Below are 27,814 nucleotides of genomic sequence, written 5' to 3' on the forward strand. Positions count from 1 at the left end.
CCTTGGACTAGGGGAGTGTCAAGAGTCGAAATAGGCGAAAAGAACCAAGGCTTTTAAGGGCAAGGGCAATAACTCTTGAAGGAAGGAGAAAGTGAGGAGAAGGAAGTGGGAAGAAGAGGGGATTTTTATAGAGCCAGAACCTGGTGGTGTGGTATTTGGGGCTTTAGGAGGAATTGTTTAGCCAAGTATTGTCCGATAGAACTTTCTGTAGTGATGGAAAATGTTCTGTAACTTTGCTGTCCAGTACCTCAGCCAGTTGCTGGGATAGCATCCCAGTTAGCCCTGGTCTGAGTGGACATGAACGGACAGTTAATTTAAGGTCCCTGCATTTCCTTTGCTTTTAATTCCATCCCTATTTCTGGAAACTGTGAGATCTCTGCGGAGATCTACAGGAAATGTCACTAAGTCTAACTTTTTTCTTGTTTTTATGGGACTAAGAAGAATGAATTGTGACATATGCAACCCCTGGTGGTACCCAACCTGGCTATCAGAGATGTATAAACTTGATTTTTCTTTTTAAGACCAAGCAGATAGGGTGGTATCACTGAGCAGAGAGGCTTTTAGCTCAAAAGTGGGGGGGCTTCTTCCGATGACTCAGAGGAAGAGTTTCCAGTGAAACAGAGTGGTACTGTAGGAGATGGAAGAGAAGTTAAAGAAAATTCTAAGACAAAGTCCTGACATTCTAGAGGGCGTTCCTAGATAATCAGAACAGGCAGTCAGTGCTCAGGAGCAGTGTGCCATGAAGAGTGAGCCCTTGAAGATGTAAAATATGACTATTGAATTAAAATGTTCAATAGGTGCCATGATGAGTAGGGTGAATACTTTAGGAAGCTGAGTTAGTGGATTTGAAGATCAGCTGGATGAATTCTTTTAGGATTCAGAAGGAAAAGAGAAAGGTTAAAAATTATTAACTAAAAAAGAATGGAAGAGAGTTCCAGAAGATCTGTTCTGCTGTCCAGTATGGCAGACACTAGCCCAAAATGACTATTGAGCATTTGCAAAGCAGGTAGTCTGAATCAAGATGAGCTTCAAGTAGAGAACACATACCAGATTTTGAAGACTCAATGGGGGGGGGGTAAGCATCTCATCTGTAAATTTTTTATAGATTACGTTTTCAAATGATAATATTTTGGATATATTTGGATAAATACATTATTACAATTTTACTTTTTATTTTTTGCTGTGGCTCCTGGAAAATTTTAAATTACGTTTGTGGCTTGAATTGTATTTCTATCAGATTGTACTTGTCTAAGATAAACATAATGGGATTTCAAGGAGAGATCAAAGCAAACATTCATGAAAGAAATAATAGAAGAAAATTTCACCCTGAGCTGAAGAAAGACTCAGTCTTTAGATGAAAGGTTTCACCAAATGTCAGGCAAGATATTGAAAAAAGATGCACATTTAGACCTATCCTGGTGAAGTTTGTAATTACAAAGAGAGAAAGAAAACCAAAACTCAGGTTATAAACAAACAAAAACGAATTAGACTTGCATATAATTTATTTGCAACACTACAAGCTGAAGATATGGAAAACAATAGGAATAGAATAACACTTAAGGGATTGTGTGACCTTAAATTTCTCTGTGCAGCCATCCTATTGCCTGCTTGTGAGGACAAAAGGAAGACTTTTTCAGAAATTCAGAGACTCAGTCTTAATTTCACCCACATTTCCAAAAACTTGTACCTGACCAAGCTACTTGAATAGCTGCCTATAACCAAGTTTTCAGGTAAAGAAGAAGCACACATAAACAATGAATCCATTAACATTTAAATCCAAATAATACATCAATGTGTTGTGTAACCTGGAAAAAATGGATTCTTAACGTATATACTGTGAAAAAATTAACGGTAGCATGGAAGTAAATTCTACATTGGTTTAGAGGATCTGGAAGGGGGAGAGAAGGGAATAGGAAAGGACAAGACAAATCATTGTTGTGCTTTTACTAATTGAACATTTATTGAGTATCTCTTACGGGCATGGCAGTGTGTTACGTGCAGGAAAACCATTACCCCAGGCAGGTCCTTATCTTGTTCTAGAAGAAATTCATAGATACTGTTTTATTAATTGTACTGATACTCTTTTGTTCCTTTTTTAACAAGTATTTATCAGTGGCTGTGTATATACAAGGTACCGTCTAAGTACCAAGGTACAATGTTGAGCAAGAGAGAGAAAAATCCCTGTTCTGATGGAGTCCATGTTCTAGTGTGAGAAAAGAGAGCAAGCAGATATGTAGTGTTAGGTGGTGATAGATGCAATGAAAAAGATAAAAGTAGGCTAGTGGTGTTTGGGAAGGATGAGGTGGTGGCGGCGCCATTTTAGATGGGTTCAGGGAAAGCCTTGGAAAGGAGCATCCAAGCAGAGACCTGAAGGGATTGGGGGAACACTTCCCTCGGTTGGGGGAAGGGTGGACGGCAGGTGGAAAGGATTGGCGATGGGAGAGTGGTTGGCATGTTTCGAGGAACCACACGGAGGTTATGTAGCTGGAACTGAGCGAGAGGGAGACTCAGAAGGACACAGGAGATGAAGTTAGTGAGGTAGCCAGGGGCTAGGTCATCCTAAGCCTTGTCGTAAGCCCTGGTCAGAATTGAGACTTTATTCTGAATGAGATGGGAAGTGATTGGAGGAATTTGAGCAGAGGAGAGCCTCGATGTGGCTGACATTTGAAGAGGATCACTGTGTTACAAGGACAGGGGCAAGATAGAGAGACCACTTGAAGAAGAGCCTGTGATAGTTCAGGTGAGGGGTGATGGTGACTTGGACCAGGTTCGTAGTGGTAGATGCAGTAAAAAATGATTTTATTCTGGATATATGCTTGCTTTCTGGATAGATTTCAAAGTGTTGACACATTGGCAGATTGCTGTGCTATTTGAAGGCAGACTTTAATAACTAGGTCTGGCCAATATAAATTCTAAAATTCAGTATGAAAAGTACTGAGGCATCAGAGAAATACAAACCAAAACCAAAATGAAATACCGAGAGAGTCACCAGATTGGCAAAAATGAAAAAGCCTCACAATCCTAAATGTTGGTGAAAGTACTGAGCAGAAGGAAGGCTTGTATGCTGCTGGTGGGAATCTAACTGGCCACAGCCACTCTGGACTGAGGACATCTTTACTGTCTAAGCCAGAATCCCCTACCTCGTAACCCAGTGTACCAAGTGACATATGCGATAATGTATATTACCAGCATTATTTGTAACAGCCCTAAGTGTGAAATAACTGGTATACTTAACAGCAGAATGGACAAAGTATGTCACATTCACACAATGGGATGCTAAATAGCATTGTGCATAATGAACCCCAGCTTTGAGCAGCAAGCCTGAATGAGTCTCCTGGTCATGGGCAGTTGTCCTAGACATCAGTAGGGACATTTCCTGGGGAAAGATTGATCTATAGATTCAGAAATGTCCAGGGGCTATGAAGGTTCTTGTTCAGAGGGCTGGCTCCCTCTTGATGCTGGACATCATGAAGGAGAGGCGGATGTAGGTAGAAGTCATGGAAGGTATGGAGGTGAGGGGTGCCTTGTGGCAGAATCTGGGAAGACGGCCTGGAGGCCAAGGCTGGAACTGAGAGGTTGCCCGCACCCCTGTGGTGTCCTTGTGCTTGGGGCTCCATTTGGCAGTGACTGCAGATAGTATATTGTGCGGTTGTAGGAATTCCTGTGGGTCTGGGCAGAAGGCCTCTGCAGTAACTGGGGACCTGTCAGTCACCCCGAGTGATCTGTCAGCTCACCCCCTGGCTCCGTACCCATGGCTTCTCCCCCTGGCAGTTGCTGTTGCTGCCACCGCTGAGAGTGTCTGGTGGGGCAGTTCTGGAAGTGTCCTTGTCTCTGTGTGCACTCAGGTTGTTCATTAGCCCGTGCTTCCCTCCCTTCAGAGACTGGGTACCTTGTGTTCTCAAAATACTGCCCAACTCCTGTTGCTGTTGCATTCTTGATGCTGCCTCCACTGACAGGGGAGGGATGGGTGTTAATTCCTGAGGTTCTGGTGTCCTTCATTCACATACTGTTCTTTTCTGGGTGTTTGCTGATATTTTATTAATTTGAAATGAAACGGGAAAAAGTATACTTATTAAAAAATGCAGTAGTGTGTCATGTGTTATCTGGGAAACTTCTGAATTATGCATATTGTGAACTAAGTTCCTTTGGATAATGAGAAGTTCACGGACTAACTTCAAATTGTGCTGGGTGCTCCTGATCTAGAAGATGATGCCATCTTCTAGAAATTCTGTTACTTCTCACACTTTTTCATTCTTAATTCCGGCTGTGAGCAGTTGGTTGTGGCAAAGCAGCCACTAGAGGGCACTCAAGCACTGGAAACAAAGTTTGGCAAGTTTAAGACTTTCCACTTGAAGAGGAAGCTGGCTTAACAGGTATACAGTGTAGTGTTTCATCTATTCCCTGGTTTTTGGAGTTTTTACTGCATGGTACATGGTTTTATTCCATTACCGATTATTACCATTTGAGATTAATGAACACCATGGCAGCCTATCCAGAAAAACGCAGTCATTTCAGGGGGTTTGAGAACCGCATGGAGTGCATTGGTGAATCTTAGCTTCAGAACTCTGGAGACCAGGTTTCTGTAACACTCATAATTGTGGGTGTTCATAGATATTTTTCAGTAAATCATGAATAAAATCTCAAGTGTGAGATATGTCCTGATTTCCCCAGTAGGTTTACTACTGGTGGACTGCCCCCACTCCCAAATTTGCGGTTGAAGATCTTATAGGCATTTTAAAGGCATAGAACCTTATTTTATAATTTATCTTTGTATCCCACAGTGCCTGGCCAGCAGAGCAATGAGTATTTTAGGCACTGAGTCAGCATTGAAGGATTTAATAAATGATTAAAAGAATAGTAGGGAAGTATGGCAGTATAATTTCTTATGAAGAGCAGAGATGGAGAAAAAGCTATTTTGCTATCCTGGTGGTATAAATTAAGTCTGTTCCATCTAACTCTATCACCAGTGGCCACAGAAAAGAGCTGGTCATGATCTCTTGTAAGTATTTAGAAGCATTTATTCCATTCTTCTTTATTTTTTCTAAAGAAGGAGATAGCCAGCTTCTTGAGCCTATCTTCCTAGATAACACACTTAGTACCCTGTAATGATTATGATTCTTACGTGTAATAATTTTTAAGAAATATTCCTGATATTCTGCTGCATAGATTGTCTTAAGCATGCAGTGGACAGGCTTTAGGAAGTTGAATATAGAATCTAAAATTTAGAACTGGAAGGAAAACTAACAGACATTCTAATTCGATCCCTTCATTAAACATTTTTATTGTGGAAGATTTCAACATACATAAAAGTAGAGAGACAAGAATAAGGGGATACCACTCACTTCCCATAATCACCAGCACTTTGCCAATATTGTTTGTCAAAATCTTGTCTCTTTCTTGTTCCCCCTCCTCTCCTTCCCTATCTCATTCCCTCTCCTTTCCCCACCTCCTTACACCAGTATGTTTTAAAAAATCCCAGACGTCATATTTAACTCATAAATATTTCCGTATATTTAACAGAAAAGAATTAAAAAAAAAAAACCAGTTATCACACCCAACAAAATCATTAGTGTTTTCTGAATATCCTCTAGTAACCTGTTAGTATTCAGACTTTTTCTTTTTTCTTTTTTTGAAGTAGTAATTAGTAAAGGTTTATTGTGCACATACCAAAGAGTTTGTAAACTGGGAGCACTCAAAACATGGAATGAGGCTCAGAGTTATGCTGTTGTAAAGCAGATTTATATACTGTGAAGGCAGGGAGTGTTTATTCTTTACAGTGATTGGTTATAATGTTGGAATTCTCTTAAAGGGAATTGGTTAGCGGTTACCTCCTGTCGATTTTGGGGAACTGTTTATATTTCACTTATAATATGCAGAGGAAAAGCAAGAAGTGACCTAGATCAAGTTATCCTTGCTTGTTCTGCAAAATAAGTTAAATTAAGCTTTGCTTGTATGACTAACTGGTTTTGTCTGCTGAGGGAATTTTCAAGTCTGGTCTCTGTTTGATTTTAATAATTCCCCTGCCCCCTTTTTTTTTTTGGTTATGCTCTCACAGGCCAAAGAGTCCCATATTCGCTGTTTTCCATTAGGAGTTTTCAGGCTGGAGGGCCACGTAGTTACTGTCTTCATCACTTATGTGGTGGTTGTTGATTTCATCCAGTTGCCTGATTTTTAAGGATGTCATTTGGTGTGCATGTGGCTTCCAATAGACATTTGAAACCCCGGCAAGTGTACAAGCCAGTAGGGAGGTTCATTTGATGACTATAAGAACAGTAGCCAAGGACTGAAAAATCCTCCAGAGCAGGGATTCCTAGGAGCCAAGGTTTAACAAGTTAAATGAGTCTCTGGAAGAGGTGTCACTTATTTGATGAAAAAATTTTATCTGGTCTTTAGGATCCCAAATCTAATTTGGGTAACAATTCCCGATTTGTCGACCTAGAAACAACATTTCACCGATGACAGGACATATACCTCCTTGCTGAGCTGTCAGGGCATCAAGGACTCTCTCGTTTTGGAGTACTGCTGGAGATAAACCATTTATTTCAGTTTGTACTGCTTGAGGAGCATTTAGGGTATTGTTAAAACTTTTTTCAATAATTGCAGAAAAATTAGTGAGTTTTTTCGAATTCATTAATTCCCAGTTGAAGAAAAAGCATCCTGACAAATGTATAGAAACTAGACCTTTTTTGAATATTAGGATTTGGAAGTTCACAGGAAGCTCACCTATGAGGAGTCACTTTATGAACAAGTGATCATATGTTTCAACCTGACTAGCATTGAAGGAGTCCTATTTCGTCATTTTGGGTGCAAGATATCCTAACCTAAAGCATCCAGACCATTTGGGTGGGAAACCTTCGTGTATCTTATTACCACAGAGAATGAATAACCAACCCAGTACTACTCAGAGACAGAGCTCAAGTGGATCCCAGAACCCATCAGTTAGGGGCAATGCGGACATCATAGTTATTCTTTGTTATGTAGGCATCGGCATGCACCCATCTTGAATTGCTGTGGTTTAAATGTGGGTAGGAACAAAAACATTCCTTTGAATTTGGTTTAGCAGCCCGTGTATTGTATTGTTAAATGATTGGTTTCCTTTCCAATGGCCCCCTGAATAGTCATCTATTGAGTAAGTAAAACTTATTTATCTTATGTAATGGGCTTATGGAGACATTCTATTTATCTACAGAGTTTTCCTTGAACTAGAACAGCTTCAGTAATTTCCTTGACAATGTAATTAAAGGTATCGTCGTCATTATCTAATTTAAAATCTGTCATTATATATAGAAGTGCAGTCTCCTCCATCTGAGTCAAACTGGAGGGTTTGATTACAGAGTAAGTCTGGAACATGCCCCAAATCTGGTCTCATAGCATTCAGGTTCTTTATGCACAGGGACAGGTTATCCAGCAATGAGGTTTCTAGTGGTTGTGGACCATCTCTTGGGCTGTAAGTCTTCTTCTCAACCCCAGATTAATTGCTCCATGCTGTGAGTTGGGGGTCGCGGGCTGAGCTGAGGTGTCTTGGCCTTTAGGGGGGGAAGCTTGGGCTGGTGGTGCCCTGGGCTTCATGGCGGCTGGACAGGCCCTCCTTTGCTGCAGCCATGCTAGTTCCTCTCAGGGACCCGTGGGGGTCACAGCCACTCTCCAGATTTTCCTGATGGTCCCATACATGTCATTTTGTAACTTTTCATTGAGCCAGGGTTGAAATAGGGTCTTGCATTGCATTTAGATAATGGAGACTCTTAAGTCTTTTAATTTCAAGCATTTCCCTATTGTGTTTTAGTGCCATCTATTAAAGACAAATTGTTATTTGTTTTAGCCAAAGCTGGAATGTCGGAAATTTTATTCCACCCTCTTGATGTCATTTCACATGGTCCTTAATCACTTACATTTCCTGTGAACTGTAGTTTTTTGTGTATAGCCTTGATTAGACTCAGTTTTTTGGAGGGGGGATAGGAATTCTTCATAGTTGGTGCCATGTATTTCCTGTTGCCTCAAAGGGAGAGGCAGGGAATGTTTGGTTGCCTGTTACTGATGTTAGGATTGCTCCCTGGCTCCAGGTGTTGTCAGCCTTATTGCGAAGTTGCCCATCGCTCTTTTACTTCATAGTTATTAGCATCCATTATGATCATTGCTTAGATGCCTTAGTCCATTAGGGTTGCAAAAATGATGATTTTCTCATTCTCTCTCTCTTTTTTTTTTAATCCCTATACTTTTTTTTTTTTTTAAGATTTTATTTATTTGAGAGAGAAAGTGAGACTGAACAGGGAGAGCTGCAGAGGGAGAGGGAGAAGCAGACCCCCGCCAAGCAGGGAGCCCAGTGCAGGGCTTGATCCCAGGACGCTGGGATCATGACCTGAACTGAAGGCATACGCTTAACCAACTGAACCACCCAGGCGCCCCAATAATTTTCTCATTCTGCAATTCCTTTCTCACTTATAGTTGGGAGGTTTTTTTTTTTTTTTTCCAGAAGTATAGTTTATCAAAGTCAGGATAAGTGATTGTTTCCTTTATAGACCATTTTTCAGAGCAATGAGTTGGTACCTTCATAATCTTGATGTGTCCAGTGATTTTCTTTGTATATGGGTGATAGACATTGGGGAAGGTAGGTGCTATGGTGAGAGCTGTAAATTGTGTAAGACTGTTGAATCACAGACCTGTATCTCTGAAACAAATAATACATTATATGTTAAAAAAAAAAAAAAGATAGCAGGGGGGGAAATCGGAGGGGGAGACAAGCCATGAGAGACTATGGACTCTGAGAAACAAACTGAGGGTTCTAGAAGGGAGAGGGGTGGGGGGATGAGTTAGCCTGGTGATGGATATTAAAGAGGACGCATACTGCATGGAGCACTGGGTGTTATATGCAAACAATCATGGAACACTGCATCAAAACCTAATGATGTAATATATGGTTATTAACATAAAAAATGGAGGAAAAGAACTTATGGATTTATATGTGTAAGTTTACATATTTCAGTCTTTTGCAATATTAGTCTTTTTTGATGGTTAAATTGTAATAAGTCCAATGAGAGCCCTTTTGAGTTTGCTTCTTGCTTTTGAACATGTTCTCTGAACATTGTGTGATGTTGGAATTCTAGGTATAGGGTGTGTTGAACTGCATTTAGAGACAGACCCCATGTATATCTTAGAGGTGTGGTATAGAGTGTTCACTTTGAGCCCTTGTTCAGTGTTAAGCTACATACTTGCACCACTTTGCTGTGCTTGGTGGCCTGAGTACTGTAGCGTTTCATTGCTATAGCACAACTGCACACACTATATTCTGTCATGGTCCTTACTTTCCACAGTCCTAGTAATCAATTTGTGACTTTTTTAAAGGTATATTTATTTATTTGAGAGAGAGAGAGAAAGAGAGCACAAGCATGGGGGAGGAGCAGAGGGAAGGGGAGAAGCAGACTCCCTGCTGAGCAGGGAGCCCAATGTGGGGCTCGATCCCAGGATCCTGGGATCATGACCTGAGCCGAAGGCAGACACTTAACTGACTGAACCACCCAGGTGCCCAACTTACAACTTTTTTGAAGAACAAATGATACTTATTTTTTGGCTGTATTCTTAGGTGTGTTTTATGTACATATATGAAATTATTTTTCCCTGGAGTTTTTCCATGTAACATTCTGATTTCATATTATAAAATATATTTTATATTATAAAAATATATGGCCTTCTGAGTGTGGCAACATAGCTACTTAGATAATCTGAAAATACTTCAATAGCAAAAAGAATTAGAAATGCAGGATAAAATATAACAAAGAGACTTTAAAATACTTAGCTGAATGCACAGGAAAATAAAGGAAATTGTCAAAAGTCAGAAATAGGGAGAACTGAAATCTGAAACAGTAAGACCTTGAGGCTGTTTAGGGCAGGTGGGTTGGTTGTTATTGCTATTAGAGTTTTGAGATTTCGTGTAATTTAAGAACAGGAGATGAAGCTTGAGGTTTCCCCGAAGCAGTTAGTTGGAAATAAGACCCTTGACGGGCTACTCCTACTAGTAGAAGGGGCATTTGGAAGAGGGGAGATAAAAAAAGAGCAACAGCACACCTGTCTACATAAGGAGATAACAGGGAAGTTTGTTGATTTTTTTTTTTTTTTATCTTTAACTCTAGAAAGGGAAAAATTGTCTCCCATATAAACTTGTCACTGCGGGCGAGAGGGAGGGGCAGAGGAAGAGGGAGAAATTATTTTTTTTGTGGTGCTAGTCAATCTTTTTTATTACGGTTTAAGAAATTATGATCAACTAGAATGAGTTACAGGTGTACATGGAACACACCTCAAACAGCAAACAGTGACCCTTCCTCCCTCTTTGTTCCCAACCCACAGAGTCCCTTCCTTCTACAGAATCAAATATTTTTTTCAGAGGGATCCTTGCATATACAAGCATTAGATGTGTCTATTTTTTTTAAAACTACAAGTTGCAGCATTTTAATCACACTGTTCAGCACTTTGTTTTTACTTGGAGAGAGCATCTGAAGCAGACTCCATGCCCGGTGCAGAGCCTGATGTGGGGCTCAATCTCATGACCCTAACCTTATGACCTGAGCTGAAACCAAGAGTCAGATGCTTACCTGAGCCCCCCAGGTGCCCCTGTAACCAGTTTTTTGAGTTTCATCATGTTTGGGGTATAAATTTATACTTCTTCCAGACTGAAAAATCAACATAAAAATCAGGGGGTGGAGTTCCGGTTCTGGTAATGGTCGAGAAGCTATATTGGGCTAACCTTTCTGCTCATAACAATAACGAATCTGGACAGAATATAACAGAAGTACATAGAAGCTGAAGAGGACACACTATTCAAAGGAGGGAGGCAGGCAGGCTATGAGAGATGTACTTTTAATTGGCTTATCCCCTGCAGGAGATCTGAATTCATGCCAGGGAACAGAGCCCAGGTAGAACACAACAGTCTTGCTGGGCCAAGGAATTGTGGTTGGAACTTGGCACTGCTAGGCAGGGTAGAAAAGGAGTGGGGGGAAATCTTTCAAGAGCAAAGCCACAAAATATGTGTACCAGTTCCTCTGCAGTCCTTGGCTAACTTGAAAGCTGTGCGTGTGCTGAATGATACTGCATGGAAACAGGCAGAAAGTGGCAGCTGGGAGGTCGAAGAGTTGAGCAGAAATTTCAGCAGTTGCCCAGTGCTGGGGAGATAGACTTTGGGGGTCAAGTCCCACCAAGTTAAGAGGGGCTTGATAAACACCGTGGACTTTCCATTGAAATTCCAGGAGGGCTATAGTTTAGATCTAAGAACCATGCCCTGGGACTAAAGGAAAACCAAGCCTTCACAGGATGGAGGTGATTGGCCAGTATTTTAACTGCTTGACAATAAAACATTCTTTATAGGAAACTAAGATTATCCCCAATATTCAGAGGAGAAACTCTTTTGTAGAGTTTCTCCTTCTGAGATTTCTTATACTTAATGCTAAGAGCATGATCCGTAAAAAAACAAAGGAAATCAGTAAATTGGATTTCATCAAAATGAGACACTTCTGCTCTGGCAAAGACCCTGTTAAGATGATGAAAAGACAAACTACACGTGGGAGGAAATATTTACAAACTACATCTCGGACAAAGGACTCATAATAATAAAGAACTCTCAAAACTCAACAGTAAACAAATGAACAAAAAAATTACAAAATGGGGAAAAGACACGAGAGACATTTCACCAAAGAGGATATATGGCAAATATGCACACGAAAAGATATTTAGCATTATTCATTAGAGAAAAGCAAACTAAGATTTCATGTACACATGTATTAAAACAATTAACATAATCATGACAATACCAAGTGCAGGCAAAGATGTTGAGAACTGGATCTTTTTACATTGCTGGTAGGAATGGAAAATGGTACGTCCACTCTAGAAGACATTTTGGCAGTTTTATAAAAAATGAAACCTACATTTGCCATATGACTCAACAGTTTTGCTCCTGGACTCTCTTTCAGAGAAATGAAATCCTATGTTCATACAAAAGTCTGTATTTGACTATTCGAACCAGCTTTATCATAGCCAAAACCTGAAAATACTACAATATCCTTCAATTTGTGAGTCATTATACAAACCTTGGTGCGTCTTTACCATGGAATAGTACTTCACAGTAAAGAGGAAGGAACTATTTATAATAATTTGGGTGGTATCAGCAAGGGTGTTGTGCTGAGTGAAAGGTCAGATTATATATTATTCTTGAAATGACAAAATCATAGAACTGGAAAACAGACCAGTGGTTGCTAGGGGTTAGGGATACTGAGAGAAGAGTGTGAGTTTTACTGTAAAGGCATAGCTAGATCTTGGTGATAATGGATTAGTTCTGTATTATGATTGCGATGGTGGTTACGTGAATCTGCGCATTGTGATAAAATGAAGTAGAACTATATGTACATATTGTACCAATGCCGAATGTTTGGTTTTTGATAATGTACTGTTATTGTGTAGGATATTAATCATTGTGGGAAACTGGAGGAAGAGAATATGGGATCTCTACTACTTTCTGCGGCTCCCTGTGAGTTTATGATTTAAAAAAAGTACTTTATTTTCCAACATATTTACCTCTATAGTATTTTTTTTTTTTTTTTTTTTAGAGGGGGTGGTAAGGGCAGAGGGAGAGAGAGACTCTTAAGCAGGCTCCACGCTCAGTGTGGAGCCTGACACGGGCTTTGATCTCACGACCCTGAGATCATGACCTGAGCCGAAATCAAGAGTTGGACTCTTAAATGACTGAGCCACCCAGATGCCCCGCTCTATAGTATTCTTTATTCTTATAAACCCAGGTTCGTATCTAGGCCTATTTCCCTTTAGCCTGAAAGATTTACTTTAACATTTTGTGTTAAATTCTGTTTGGAAATGAATTTGCCCATTTTCTCTTTATTTCTTTATTTTTGAGAATCTTTTTATAGATACAGAATTCTGAGATAGCGTTTTTTTTTTCTTTCAACACTCTCAAAATATTGTTCTAGCATCTTATGGCATTGATGTTTTTTGATAAGTCAGCATTCATTCATGTGATTGTTCCCCCAGAATGAAATATATAGGTATTTCTCTAATTGCTTTCAAGATTTTCTCTTTAGTTTTGATGTTCAGCAGTTTGAGTATGATCTGCCTAATGTCCTTTGTATATCTTGGTCCAGATTCAACAAGATTCTTGTTGAGATATCAAATATTTCCTCTGTCTCTATTTTTTATGGGTCTTATATACATATTGTTTATGTTGTACTGTTAGGAAATAGTGTAATTTTACAGATGCTCTTATAATCTGCAGAATATCTAGTAAAAAATTAAACAGTTATGCCTAAATAGACAATAGAGGAAATTAAATAGACTACTAAATGCTCAATTCAAAAGAAGTCGGGAAATTAGGAAGAAAGATCCAATGGGACGAAGAGAAAGCAAATAGCAAGATGATAGACTTAAACTTCACACATTAGTAATTACATTCAATGCCAGTGGCTTAAATAGTGTATTCAAAAGGGGAGAGATTGTCATACTGGATCAAAGAGAGAAACTAGCTATGTACAGTTTATATGAGGCCTACTTTAAATGAGCGTTTCAGTTCGGGACACCAGGGTGGCTCAGTTGGTTAAGCATCTGACTCTTGGTTTTGGCCCAGGTTGTGATCTCAGGGTCATGGAATTGAGCCCCATGTTGGGCTCTGCGCTCAGCATGGAGTCTGCTTGAGATTCTTTCCCTCTCCCTCTGCCCCTGCTCCTTCCCTGCTCTTGTTCTCGCTCTCTCAAATAAATACATAAAATCTTTAAAAAAAAAAAAAGTTTCAACTCATTAGGAAGGTATTAACAATCCTTAATTTGTATGTATCAACGAATAGCATTTAAAATAGATGAAGAAACATTTGCTAGAACTACGAGTAGAAGTAGATGAATTCATTATAATTGTTAGATATGTTTTAAACAAGGAGACAAAGTTGGGACATAAAAGATTTGAATGATACAAATGAAACAACTAGTTGTCATTCAGGGAACACTAACTCCAGCAACTATAAAACACATTCATTTTAAGTGCACACTGAATTTCCACTAAGACATTTTCAGCCACAAAACATATTTTAGAGGATTAAAATAAATGGAATTAATGACATTAATTAAAATTTAGAATAAATTATCTGACTGCAGTGGAATTAAATTAGACATAGATAACAAGAGGAAATCCGGGAAATCCCCCAAATGTTTGGAAATTGAAATACTTTTTTTTTTTTTTTTAAGATTTTTATTTACTTATTTGACAGAGACACAGTGAGAAAGGGAACACAAGCAGGGGGAGTGGGAGAGGGAGAAGCAGGCTTCCTGCTGAGCAGGGAGCCCAATGCGGGGCTCGAACCCAGGACCCTGGGATCATGACTTGAGCTGAAGGCAGACGCTTAACCATCTGAGCCACCCAGGCACTCCTGGAAATTGAAATACTTCTAAATAACTCATGTGCCAATGAAGAATGCTCAAGAGGCTTTAAATATTTTAAACTAAATGATATTGAACACCTAATACAGCAAAATTTTTGTGATGTGCTAAAGTGGGACTAAGAGGGAAATAGCTATATCTTGAAATGCCCATTTGTTAGAACAGGAGTTCTGAAGACTCCTCTGACTGCATCAGAATTACATGGGAGGTTTGTTCAAATGCAGATTGTTGGACATCACCTCCAGAGTTTCTCATTCAGTAGGTCTGAGTAGGGCATAATAATTGGCATTTCTAATACAGTTATTAGGTGATTTTTGGTGTTGCTGGTTCAGGCACTATACTTTCAGAACCCCACTATATTAGAAAGTAAGTCTGTTTTAAGTTCCAGTTTAAGGAGCTAGAAAAAAGAGAGCAAAGTAAACCCAATGCAATTAAAATAAAGGTATGATAAAAATAAGAGGCAAAATCAATGAATTGGAAAAGTAGCAATAGATAAAAACCACTGAAACCAATAGTTCATACTTTGGTATCTTAAAATTATTGAACTTCTAGCCAGATTGATCAGAAGAAAAAAAAAGTCACCATTGTCAGGACTAAAAGGGAGATAGTATAAATTCAACATCCATTAAAGGGTACTAACTGTAGGCCTACATACTTGACAGTTTAAATGAAATGGACAAGTTGCCTGAATGACCCAACTTTCTGGAATTGCCTGAAGAACAACAATTTGGAGAGCCCCATGTCTGTTAATATATTATTAAAAACCTTCGCCCCAAAATAGCTCTGGGCTAGATGACCTCTGGTGACTTCAATCCCCCTATGTATGGTAGTATATACATATGCAGTAGTATATACATTAATATATATATTTATTTACATTTATTTTCATTCAACCTGATTTACTTAGCTTTATGAGAAAGTACAAGACAGGCAACATAGCATGAATGATAATAGCATGGTAGAGGTCTCATGATGTAGGTGTACCTAGTGATGATCCAAGTCACTTTGCTGTTGGGAAGCATGTGGTTGAAAGAGATGATGCTGGATGGGCATAGAACAAATCATTTTGGGGAAATCATAATCTCCGAAGTTAAGATTGTTTTCTTATTACTGAACTTTGCTATCCGTCTTCCTATCATCCATCCATTCATCAATTCTTAGTCTTTAGCGATCTGTCTGTATATCTAAATATCTGTATCTGAGAGTGCTTTATATATTCTGGATATAAATCCTTTATCAAATATGTAGTTTGCAGTATTTTTTTCCAGTCTGTGGCTTGTCATTTCATTCTCTTTATAGTGTTATCCAAAAGTTAATTTTGTTTAAGTCTAAGACAGGTTTCAATCAAGGGAGTAGTTGAGCCCATTGGAGGGAGAGAGTGGCCACTTCCAAACCCTTTCACATGAGGCCCTGTGGTTTTGAGTCTTAGACCCCAGGACCCAGTCCAGGAAAGCAAGTAAAGCAAGAAGGTGGTGCACTCATTGGCTTGGATGGTATTGTTGAGTTTAAAAAATAATTGTGGAAGGGCTTTGAAAAAGGATCTTAAAAAGATGAGAGTGGAGATTAGAGAGTGTTTGAATTTGAGAAGTACTGGAGGTACTGTCAGGGTCCAGGAGGTGACTGTGGATGAGTGGCTGAGTTGGGGTGGAGGAACAGGCTAACGAACTGAACAATGAGCCCAAGGAAACCGTGTGGTCAGGGTGCTGGGTGTGTCTTCCACATGGATGTCCACTTTGCTGCAGGTGTAGAAAGGAGTGCAGGTGGGAAAGAAGGTAAGGAGCAAGGAACCAGTGTCCTCAGTGGAGAAGAGGAGTGAGCAGGGTGTCAGTAGTCAAGGGCACCCAGGAGGCTAGTGTAGTATGATAATGTACTCAGTCACAGGTCCTTTGTCATGACAGAAGGTTTGGGAATGTTAGAAGGAATGAGAAGGACACCAGCCGGATCTCACTTCCAAATATACTTTGAAGGGCACCTGGGTGGCTCAGTTGGTTAAGCATCTGCCTTTGGCTCAGGTCGTGATCCCAGAATCCTGGGATCGAGCCCTGCATCTGGCTCTCTGCTCAGCAGGGAGTCTGCTTCTCCCTTTCCCTCTGTGTGTGCATGTGCGCTCTCTCTCGCTCAAATAAGTAAAATCTTTAAAAAAACACACACACACACACACACACAAAAAAAACCCCAAATATACTTTGAGTTAGGTTCAGTATCACCTTTCCTGCATGACAGGGCAACAGGAAGCGGAGAGAGAGAGAGAGAAATTTTCGACAATCTCAGAAAATGATTTCGCTGTTCTTTATTTAAATTTGGCCCATCATCAGGACTCGGTTAATAACAGTGTTGTGTGTCTGTCAGTGTATGTGTCTCAACTCAAGACAAAGTAGTTGCTCAAATGCGACCAGTGGGAAGAACTATTAAAAAAAAAATTAGCTATGTTTCTGGTAATACTTTTCTTTCTAAAACCTGCATTTGAGAAAGTTCTTGTTGATGGCAATTTGTAAAAATGGTGCTGGATGCTTTCCTAAAAAATCAAACAACAAAATGACTTCTTCCTTGTTGGATTTATATTCCCCCCCCTTTTGTAGTTATTAAATAGTTCCACAGAGTGCTTTGTACCCACTGCTGTGGTCAATGCGGTCTCCTCAGGAGTTTTTGTGTTGAGGGGCTGAGAGATGCCACTGTTTACATCAGATACTGTGAACCCATTTCTGGATTGTTTGTAGCCCTGAGCTGAGACTGTTATCAATTATAATCCTCCACATTGTTAGTTTCAGCGACTCTGCCCTTGTACCTCCCTGCTAAACTTGTTTTTCTGTTACTTTTTGGACAGTGCCAGAGACAAATTTGTTGAAAACGATAAAGCAAGAGTTGAGTAATATTCAGGTCTTTGTGTAGAATAAAGTGAAACTTTCTGGATTTGTTGTATTAAACCATGATGCTGAAGTACATAGCATTTAGGGAATTGCCATATTTGAATCACTTTTGCATACAAATGAAACATCTCACATTAAAGAATTCTTGAAAGGCATGTTTCCTAATTTCTTGTAACGGTAGAATTTGTTTAATTTCTTACCTGACATCTTGTAGAACAATTTTTAGCTTCTGTGTTTTCTGCTCTAATTTTTGTGCTCGTTTTACCTGGGCCACGTACGTACCTTTGTTATAATATTTTTAGAGTAGCAGTTGTGAGGCTTATATATCTGAATGTGATATAATTTAGTAATCCTCGGGAACCTAGCAGAGCATCACATTTAATTTTCTATTAGATGAAAGAAACCTGGAAAGAGAATTGGTGATGGGGAGAATTGCACAAAACAAAACTAATCAGAGCTGATCCCTGAGGCAGAAAACTGCAATTTAAAATGAGCTTCCTTTGTATTTCTACTATTTGAGGAGTGTTGACGGGATGACTATTAAGAACATAGTAACGAGTAAATAATAGTAGTAATATATAGCAAGCTCCAACTGCAGTATTGAGGTTATGTTCTTTGTGCCATAACTTTTACATTATTCAAGTCCCTAAAAGATTCAGTATTAATGGACATTGGTAACTTGGTTTCTTAAGAAAACATTTATGTAGCAGGCATAATTTTGTTCTGTTGATCCTAAATAAAAATGTCATTTAACCCTCGATAAAGATATGTATATATATATATCATCTATGCCCTACCAGCTCCTTCATTAGATACAGAAGAAGGGGTTTACCACGGCAGTGTGGGAGTACCTGGAATATGTGTCTGGCTTTGTTTTTTCTGTCTGGAATGGCTTCTTCATCCCTCTTTGTTAGGTTTAATTTGTGGTTGCCAGAGGGAGGTGGAGAAGGGTGGAAATAGAGGGTATGCATCTCTTTCCAGTATAGCTGCCAAAGAGTCCTGGCTCTGCAGTACCTGACATTGGTAAGAAAGCACTTGTTAGAACAGCATGACTTTTTCATCATTGTAGTTTGATTCTAGATCGAGGCCTCTGCGCACTGCTGGTGTCTTACTTTGTACTGCCCTCCCTTAGCCACTGCCACACAGTTGCCATTGGTGAGCATTGTTGCTGGATGAGTAGTTATACAGGGGCTAATTCTCTGATACCAAGATGACATACGAATCCACTGTCCATGGCAATTCCAGCAGTTCCTTTTTTTTTTTTAATTTGACTAAAACTAACTCAAAACTATAAAATCAATGGTTTATGAAGGCTTCAAGGGCTATTACTCAAAATGAAATCTGACAACTTAGTCATTGATCAGTCTAAGTGTATGAAATTGGTATGATTTTCCAAGAAGGAAAAGACGAATCCAGCTCTTGGGGAGAGGGGAAGGAAATGCCATCATTTCTAATGTTAATTGGTTTCAGAAACTAGTATGGGAAGAACTGGAAAGTGGTGCTTTCAGAGGGAATTATTCATAGTTCCTCACACATGGTACACTCAAATTGGGATAGTTCGTTGATGGTTCATTTACAAAGGGGTTATTAAGTACAAGGGATAGTGCAGTTTTCAGGGGTTAGTAATAGTGGAGTTGCTCTTACCTCTTGGTCCAAAGAGAATAAGGGGGGTGGGTTGAATGCCATTCCTTGGAACATTTGGGAGTTGCACTGGGAGGTTGACTGAAAGGGACAGTACCATGGATGGTAGAGATGGCTCAAATGCAGGGGCAGGGATGGTTAATTCATACCTGGAATGGGCATCTGTGAGGACATCCCTGTGAGGACAAAATGTTGTCCCCTTCATGATCAGAGAGTTCCAGTATAATCAGCCAGCCACTGGCTGACCACCTGGGTCCTCTAGAGAATGGAGTTACATCAAGACTCAGTGTTGTCCTTTGTTCACGGCAGGTTGGGAACTCAACAGTGGCAGTGGCCAAGTCATCCCTGGTGAGCAGAAGTCCATGTTGTCCCGGGCATAGCCTCCAGCCTGGCCTCCATGCTGTTTAGTTTGTACATGGGCTCATTGAGCAAGCACCAGGGTAACTGGTGAAGGATGTTGATTGGCATCCATAGATGGTTCTGCTTTTCCAGCTGACTTTTTTTTTTTTTTTTCATTTTATTTATTTATTTGACAGAGACAGCAAGAGAGGGAACACAAGCAGGGGGAGTGGGAGAGGGAGAAGCAAGCTTCCCACTGAGCAGGGAGCCCAATGCGGGGCTTGATCCCAGGACCCTGGGATCATGACCTGAGCTGAAGGCAGACGCTTAACAACTGAGCCACCTAGGCGCCCCTCCAGCTGACTATTGATGCCCTCTGGTGGGCATTTATGGGGGTAGGTTATGAATGTATTTATATTCTGTTCCCATTTAGAAGATTTCCATCTATACCTCTCTCCCCCCACTTTATGATTTTTTCTTTTTGTGGGGGGGTATAATTTTGTTCTTTCTAGGTTTTTGACCCCTTGTTAGTTACTGCCTCTGAGTTGGTATAGATCTATCCCTTAGTGCGTTTCTCTCTGTTAATAGGTGTACCACCCAAAGTTTGGCCTACTCAGTGGATTTTCTTTCACCGTTGTCTTTGTGCGCCAAGTTGAGTGGGATTGCAGTGAAGTGGCCATCCACTTTCTGCTGATTTTGACATACCATGCAGATCCATATAAGAACCTAGTTTATGCTTTTTTTCTCCTGAGAGAGAGGAAATATATAGAAGTCCCTAGGACGTCATGAGAATGGGTCAAGGAAGGGAGAGGCAGCTGAGCAGATAACCATAGGAGTCTGAGTCATCTGCACATGGAGTGAGTGAATCTGCTTGGCTTGGGCCTGTTTTTACCATTTTAATTTAAAAATAAAATGCTAGTGTGTATAACCAATGTTATGGTAACATGCAGTACATGATGAGTAGGTCAGGTCTCTTGTTATTCCAAGGTCAGGCATTCAGTCTCAACCAGGGTCCAGGAACAAGCCAGGAGCTGCTTTTCAAATGGAGTGTGGTTATTGACAGAGGGCAGGACAGGATCTTATTCCAAAATCCTAGGGGTCTGTGCTATGCTATGATTCTGCTGCTAGGGCTTGCCACAGGCTTTATATAGCATCCCTATCTGCCACAATCAGTTCCAATGGCATTAGGTCTGCTGAGTCTTGAGACCCAACTGACAGAGTAGCTTGTACTTTAGCTTGGACCAGCTGTAGAGCCTTTTCTTGGGCCCCTCTCAAAACTGGCAGCCTTATCAATGATCAGTAGATGGGTTAGAGCCTCTAAAATCCAAACAGACTCACCCATTATTGAACTTCCTTATTTCGGTGGGTAATGCAGCAACTTCTCTCTTACTTTAGAAGGAACATTATCAAATGCTCCAAGACCACTGGATTCCTAGGTACTTCGCCAGTGTCATAGACCATGAACTTTTGTAGGACTTCTCTCCTACCCTCTGGCATCCAAATTAGGGTGCTACTTACCAGGCCAGTTAGCATGTCACCGGTATAATGAAACAATATGCTATCCTGCAGATTATCGAGATGAGGGAGTCCCTCTGTACTATATTATGACAAAGCAGGAGACTTGATACAGGGGCAGTCTGCTAAGTGGAAACTGCTTTCTGATTTTACTTACTGATTGGAATGGAAAAGAATGAAAAGAAAGAACAAGTGCCAAGGGTTATGTTAATTTGCTTCAGTAAAGATGCCACATCTGAAGCTGCAGCTACAATAGGCATCATCGGCTGATTAAGTTTGCAGTAACTATAACCCATGTGGCTTCTGTACTGGCCTAACAGACAAGTTAAATGGGGCTATGATAGAAGTTACCATCCCTGCACTTTTTAAGTCTTTGGTGGCACTGGTTCCTAATCACTGATCTGTGGATATGGCTTGCTTTTGGTTTACTGTCATTGGATGGGTGGGCAGGGCAGGTGTTGTATGTAGTATCAGGAGCTTCCATTTTGTCTCTTTGTCCTCTGAGTAGTCCTCAGTCCACTGGGTGGGAATCCATTGTGGGGATCCTACTAGTTACTGAGTGTATCTTTTCTCATTGTATGTTCTAGGATTAGGAAAATAACCAAGGATACGGTTGTAACCATGGGCCCACTGGACAGATGTGAGATGGGTTTAGTAAGATTGCATGTGGTACCTGGCCTTGATAAGCTCTTTCTTGATCTGACTACTGGATTATAGTGGCTTCTTAGGCCTCCAGAGATCAGCCCAAGTTCAGAGCCAATATCTAATAACTTCAAAGGGTCTGGGTATTTCCCCAGTGCTCAGTCCCATGGTAAATGTCTGAGGACTCTGGGGAAGAAAAGTGGTGGGGGGAGATCAATAGCATTCACTGTGGCCATTTTTTAGGGGTCTCTTTGGAAGGGACCTTTAGCTTAGTGGAGAAGCTCTGCATCTGTGAACGGGCCTGGGTGTGGGATCTGGATGAGAGGCTGTGAATTCTTGGTATGGGGACTTTTCTTAGGTTTCTGCCCAGTAGACCTAGAAATTTTCTTACTCTATGTCCATCATCACCTTAGTAGGCTGATTTGATGGCCAGTTTACCATTGTCTTGGATTCTAGAGGGTAAGAATACTCTGATCACCAGATTGTTGTGTGACTCACTGCAGCACTTGTGCCTACAGTTAAGTGCTCATTAGCCTCTACTGTTGCTAGATCCCATTATTCACATTGTGACCAGAGAACCCAGTTCCATTGTCTGTATTTTCTACTGTCCCCCCTGGCCTGTCAAGGATAGCCAAGAGCTTCTCAAAGGTGCTGGTGCCCCTCTCACTAAGGCATGTTTTTCAGGCCCTCCTGGGAGGGGTGGTTTAGGGTGGCTTGGGCAGGTTGCATTTTGTTGAACCATTCCAACATTTCCAGTTCCCTGAGTTTTCAGTTTGGTCTCTGTAATTCTGATGTCCAGGCTATACCCTAGACCAATTAAACCAGAATCTCTGGGGCTGGATGCAGTATCTATAGTTTTTAAAGCTCTGCAAATGATTCCAATATGCGGGCAATATTGAGTCCCACAGTAGTGATTTCATTGGTGTCTTAGAGCTTAAGAACCATTGGGCGATTTGTTAGACATACAAATTCTCAGGCCCCCACCCCAGACATACTGAATGAGAAACTCGAGGTGGAGCCTAGTACTGTGTTTTTACAAGTTCTTCAGGGATTATGAAGCACAGTAAAATTGAGAATCACTGCTCTACAGTCTGCTGGGGAAATCCTAGCATTTTGACCTCATTAACTGTAGACCATCATTAAGGCCATGTTACCACTGGTCAGCCTAGCAGACTCCCAGGTGCTTGAATCTCTGGTCTCCCAGGTGAGAGGCGATGCAAATGTGACCTACAGATGTGCTTTTCAGACCTGGTTCAATGCTCAGGGAAGGCATTTTTTCCCCCACTGCTTCATTTAGTACCAAAATCTCAAGATTCCTTACTGTCCTCTTTTGCAGACTGGCACACGTTTTATTCCTACATCCTTGGAGTTTCAACTGAATGTAAATGGTCTCCTATATTTGATGCCACACTATGGGCAGAGCCTAAGATTTGTCTCTTACTCCATTTCAAAAGGTTATTTCAAGGTCACCAAGATTTAGCACATGCCACCAAGGTTAAAATATCTTTAAAAAAAAAAAGATTTCTTATTTATTTGAGAGAGAAAGAGAGAGTGAGAGGGAGTGGGGGAGAGGGAGAGAGAGAATCTCAAGCAGATTCCCCACTGAGTGTGGAGCCTGAATTGGGGCTCAATCCCACAACCCTGCGATCATGACCTGAGCCAAAATCAAGAGTTGGATGCTTAACCGACTGAGTCACCCAGGTGCCCCGGGGTGAAAATATCTTAAGTGCTTACTTATATCTCTGTTTTCCTCTTTTCTCTCTATTTTTGGTCTTTCAGGTTTCCTTAATTTCTTGCCAATTTAGCTGTGCATTTAATAAAGATATTTAAAAATATTTTACCTGATTTTTTGTTATTTTCAATGCAAAGAATATTTAGGGTATGTTGTCTGCTATCCATCTGAAAGGACAAAAGAATTTTAATGGTTACTCAGGATTCAAACTACAGATTTATTAGTCTGACATCTAATTTCTTAACTTAATCTGCATAGCAAGATTTAGTCGTATGCATTTATTGATTGATTGATTGATTTTATTTATTTGAGAGAGAGTGTGTGCACAAGCAGCAGGGAGGGGCAGAGGCAGAAGCAGACTCCCTGCCGGTCAGGGAGCCTGATGTGGGACTTGATCCCAGGACCCCAGGATCATGACCTGGGCCGAAGGCAGATGCTTAACCAACTGAGCCACCCAGTTGCCCTTTTCATATACTTTTGATACACTGCTTTTCTGGTGGTTGGTGCTTTGCAACTGTAGTGTCAGATCCATGACGTAAATGTTGATGGCAGATCTTAGCTGCCACACAAGTGATCTTTTACCCTTAGATATATGTGCAATAGTTTACTGAGTGTTTTATTAGTGATTAAAGTATGAAAACTCCTTTATTTCTATGTATAACTAGAGTGGTCTTCTTGAATTTAATGAGGGTTCAGTCTCATGATAGGCTAGTTTATGTTGTGGTAATGAAGATCATCAACATCTCAGGCTCACCTTTGTTCTTGCAGGCCTAGGTAGCCAGCTGACCTTGGCCTTCCAGGTTGCTTCCATCCTATATGGTATCTCCATCTGTCATAATGCTTTTGAGTTTCCTGGGGTAGGGAGGAGAGACTGGAAAATTGCACATGGGCATACCTACATTATTTCTACTTTCAGCCAGCGGCTGGAACTAGTTACACCACCCCCATCCAACTCCAAGGCAGGGGGTGGGAAATCTGTGTGTGTGTCCAGGAAAGAAGGGGAACTGCTCAGCAGTGGTCCTGTGTATCACTTTCCAGATTGACTCTGCCTAGCTTAAGTATAAATGGTATTTACTAGGAGGGAATGAGCAAGGTCAAAGGCTCCAAAAGGTTTGGAGCAGTCAGGACCTGGCAGCTCCGGAAGGCCTCTGGAGCAGGACCCTCTTGGAGTCTTGGTTGGGGCACTGCCAGAAGAAGGGAATGAAGTTCATCATTTCTTTACTCTGTCATTCCACTCAAGGTTCAGATTTCTGAGCAAGAGCTCCATTGGCTGAGTTTAGATTGTGGCCTTCCCTTGACTGTACCAGACTGTGGGAGGAAAGATGTTTCCGAAGGGAGCCAGGGTCCCTTTCAGGTTCCATATTTGGAGGGCAGAATGCCCGTTTTGTCATCTTGCAGACTAAGCACAGTACAGGAAAGGTTTTTCCCCAAAAGGAAGTTCAGGGGTATTAGGAAGGGGGATCAGATGACTGGTGACCAAAAAATGACAAATTTCTTTTGCACTTGAAAGTCGTTCACACCTAATTTAAAAACAAAACCCCCAAGCAACCCGGGAAGTTGATAAAGTGTGTGTGCCTAGTGCTTCAAAACTTTCTATATGACTAAAAGACTGCAGGAAATCTAGTTATGTGTTTTATTTGCTTTTCCTGACAGTTTATTATCTTTAAGAGAAGGAATCCACCAGTTATAGGTTGTTTGTTTATATTTAGGCCTCAGCAGGGAAGGGACAAGTTAGCAGTCCTTGCTACATCTTCCTATTATCTGGTTTTAGGAGTTAGATGCCAATTTGAATGCAGTTGCCCAACCCATATGCAGAGAATCAGATTAAAGGTTATGTCCACAGAAGATAGTGTTAAAACTTTGATGTCAAGATGTCACCAGGAGAGCTTCATGCAGACAACAGTGCTTCGTTGCAATAACATTTTTAGTTATTAAATACAGAGCAGAATTATATTCTCTTCAAAGAGGTTTTCCATCTTTCTTCTGCATCATTGGCTTGCTTTTGTGTGTCAAGACTTCGTTCTCTCTCTGTCTCACTTTTTTAACCCAGCACTTGTGAGAATGAGGGTTTGAAGTTTCAAGCCTACAGGTGTGATTTTACTTGGCAAGACTTAATCAGAAATGCAAGATCCAAGGGAATCTAAGATTTAATATGAATAAAATTTATGAAAGGACTGTGAGGCTTATCATGTTCTTATTTTATGTGCCCTAGCTATGCTGGGGACATTGAAAGTGGGGTTTTAAGAAAGAAAAAGCCTGGGCAGAGTGGTATCAGTTGGAATTCTCTGTTCACTTGAGATTGTAGAATACCTCTTCAGAGGTTAGGGGAGAATGCTGAACAATATCTAATTTGAAAGATTATGTTATAGTTGTTATGATGACTGCTGCTGTATCTCCCACTGGGAGTAGGTTAGTAGGGTTTAGAAAGAGATCCCTTTGGCCTAAAAACATTGACCAAATAGGAAATGCCAGATATTTTCTGGATCTGGGGTTGAATTCAGTTTCTTTTTGTAGCTGTTAATTGTATAACCTTGAACACGAACATTTAAGAACTATTTTGAGGGTCAAGAGCAAGTAAATTATATCTGTGCAAGTGTCAGAGTATTAGTTTTATAATGCAGAACTTCTAAGCCTTGGTATTCTTAATTCATCTTCCTGTCTTTTTGCCTTTGACCTAAGAGACTCAGTCCAGGGTATATAAGACTGATGCACATTTTACTACTTAATTCAATCTGATGACTTCAGGTAAAGCTGAAAGAGGTCTTGTTACACCTTGTCAAAGTTGGTATAAAATGGGTTTGGATTTCAAAGTAGTTTTGGAAATAGTACAGTCTTAAATTATTATTTGTAGTAATCATGCCTGTGGTTGCAGAAGGATAGTCTCCATTAACAATGATGCTAGAAATAAGACCCCTCCCATCCCCTCGTTTTTCTTTACTTTGGTTTTTCAAAAAAATGAACACAATAGTAGTGTAATACTTGAATATCCTGTTTTTATATTTCTTTAAAAAATTTTTGGGGTGCCTGGGTGGTTCAGTTGATTAGTCTGCCTTCAGCTCAGGTCATGATCCCAGGGTCCTGGGATCAAGCCCCACATCGGGCTCTCTGCTCAGTGGGGAGCCTGCTTCTCCCTTTCCCTCTGCCGCTCTGCCTACTTCTCTCTCTCTCTGGCAAATAAATAAATCTTAAAAAAATTTTTTATAGAGATGTGTGTGTGTGGTGGGGGGAGGGGCAGAGGGAGAGAGAGAGAATCTTAAGCAGGCTCCATGCCCAGTGTGGAGCCCAATGCGGGGCCTGATCCCATGAGATCATGACCCGAACTGAAATCAAGACTTGGACGCTTAACCCCCTGAGCCACTCAGATGCCTCATATTTTTGGCTCTTAGTTTCAGTGTTAGAAGGCCAGGTGCATTTTTATAGAATATAGAAAAATAAGCATTAGAACCATATCCACACATTAATTGATTTTTTGAGTTTGAAGAAGAACTAAACAAATGTATTTTTAACCTTTTCGTTCTGTTTAGTATCAGCATTTTCGAATGTTACTGTACCGAGGTCAACTAAAACTTCTTTTTCTCCTTGGTATATGTCATTTATGTGGTATGTTTATTAATCTTACACTTTCCCTTTTTAATGTTAAAATTTCCTTAAAAATTAAAAAATAGCAAGTGGAAAATCTATACAAATAACATTGCAGACAAACATTATCTGTTGTGTACTGTTTAGTGCTATCCAGAGTTAACTTTTGCAGGTGACATGTCAGGTCGCCGTGGCATTACTAGTATAGATTCTATGATGTGTGTCTATTTATTTATTTATTTCATTTCATTTTATTTTTTTTTTAAGATTTTTATTTATTTGACAGAGAGAGACACAGTGAGAGAGGGAACACAAGCAGGGGGAGTGGGAGAGGGAGAAGCAGGCTTCCCGCGGAGCAGGGAGCCCGATGCGGGGCTCGATCCCAGGACCCTGGGATCATGACCTCGGCCGAAGGCAGACGCTTAATGACTGGAGCCACCCAGGCGCCCCTGATGTGTGTCTATTTATAAGACACTAAGCTCCAAAGCAATTTCTGTTACGCTGCAGGCAGTTCAGACAGTTTTATCTCTTTAAGGATCTGCGGCATTGAAATGTTTTTAATTTCAAGTGACACTCACTGATAGAAAATGGCAGTGGATTATAAAATGGAGAAATGTTATAAATCCCTGACACTAACTTTGTGAAGCAGAAAGTGGGATCTAGGTTTCAAATTTAGTATGAGGTTGACTTTTTAAAAGAATTTAACCTTTTATTTTGAGATAATTGTAGATCATATGCAGTTGTAAAAAATAATACAGAGATGATATGTACGTATGCTCCATCCAGTTTTTCACAATGGTAACATTCTGGACAATTATGGTACAATGTTACAACCAGGATATTAGCATTAAAACAGTTAAGGAACAGAACGGTTTCATCCCTAGGGATCCCTCATATTGCTGTTTTATAACCACATGCATTTGCTCTATCACATGTCCCACCCCCATCCCAACCACTGGCAACCACTAATTTACTCTTCATTTCTATACTTGTGTAATTTCAAGAATGTTGCGTAAATTCAATCATATGGCATGTAACCTTTTGGGACGGACTTTTAATATTTAGCATAATTCTTTGGAGATTCA

At 40.4% G+C, this 27,814-nt stretch overlaps 1 protein-coding gene across 2 annotated transcripts in view; it reads left to right on the forward strand.

Moving 5' to 3' along the window:
- ULK4 (unc-51 like kinase 4) overlaps window positions 1–27,814 on the forward strand; it is a 616,362-nt gene that overhangs the window by 48,889 nt on the left and 539,659 nt on the right. The window lies entirely within an intron of this gene.

This window comes from Eumetopias jubatus, unplaced genomic scaffold (assembly GCF_037043125.1).
Source record: "Eumetopias jubatus isolate StellerSeaLion01/CBP00866 unplaced genomic scaffold, mEumJub1_p1.0 scaffold_1, whole genome shotgun sequence".
NCBI classification, from domain to species: Eukaryota; Metazoa; Chordata; class Mammalia; order Carnivora; family Otariidae; genus Eumetopias; species Eumetopias jubatus.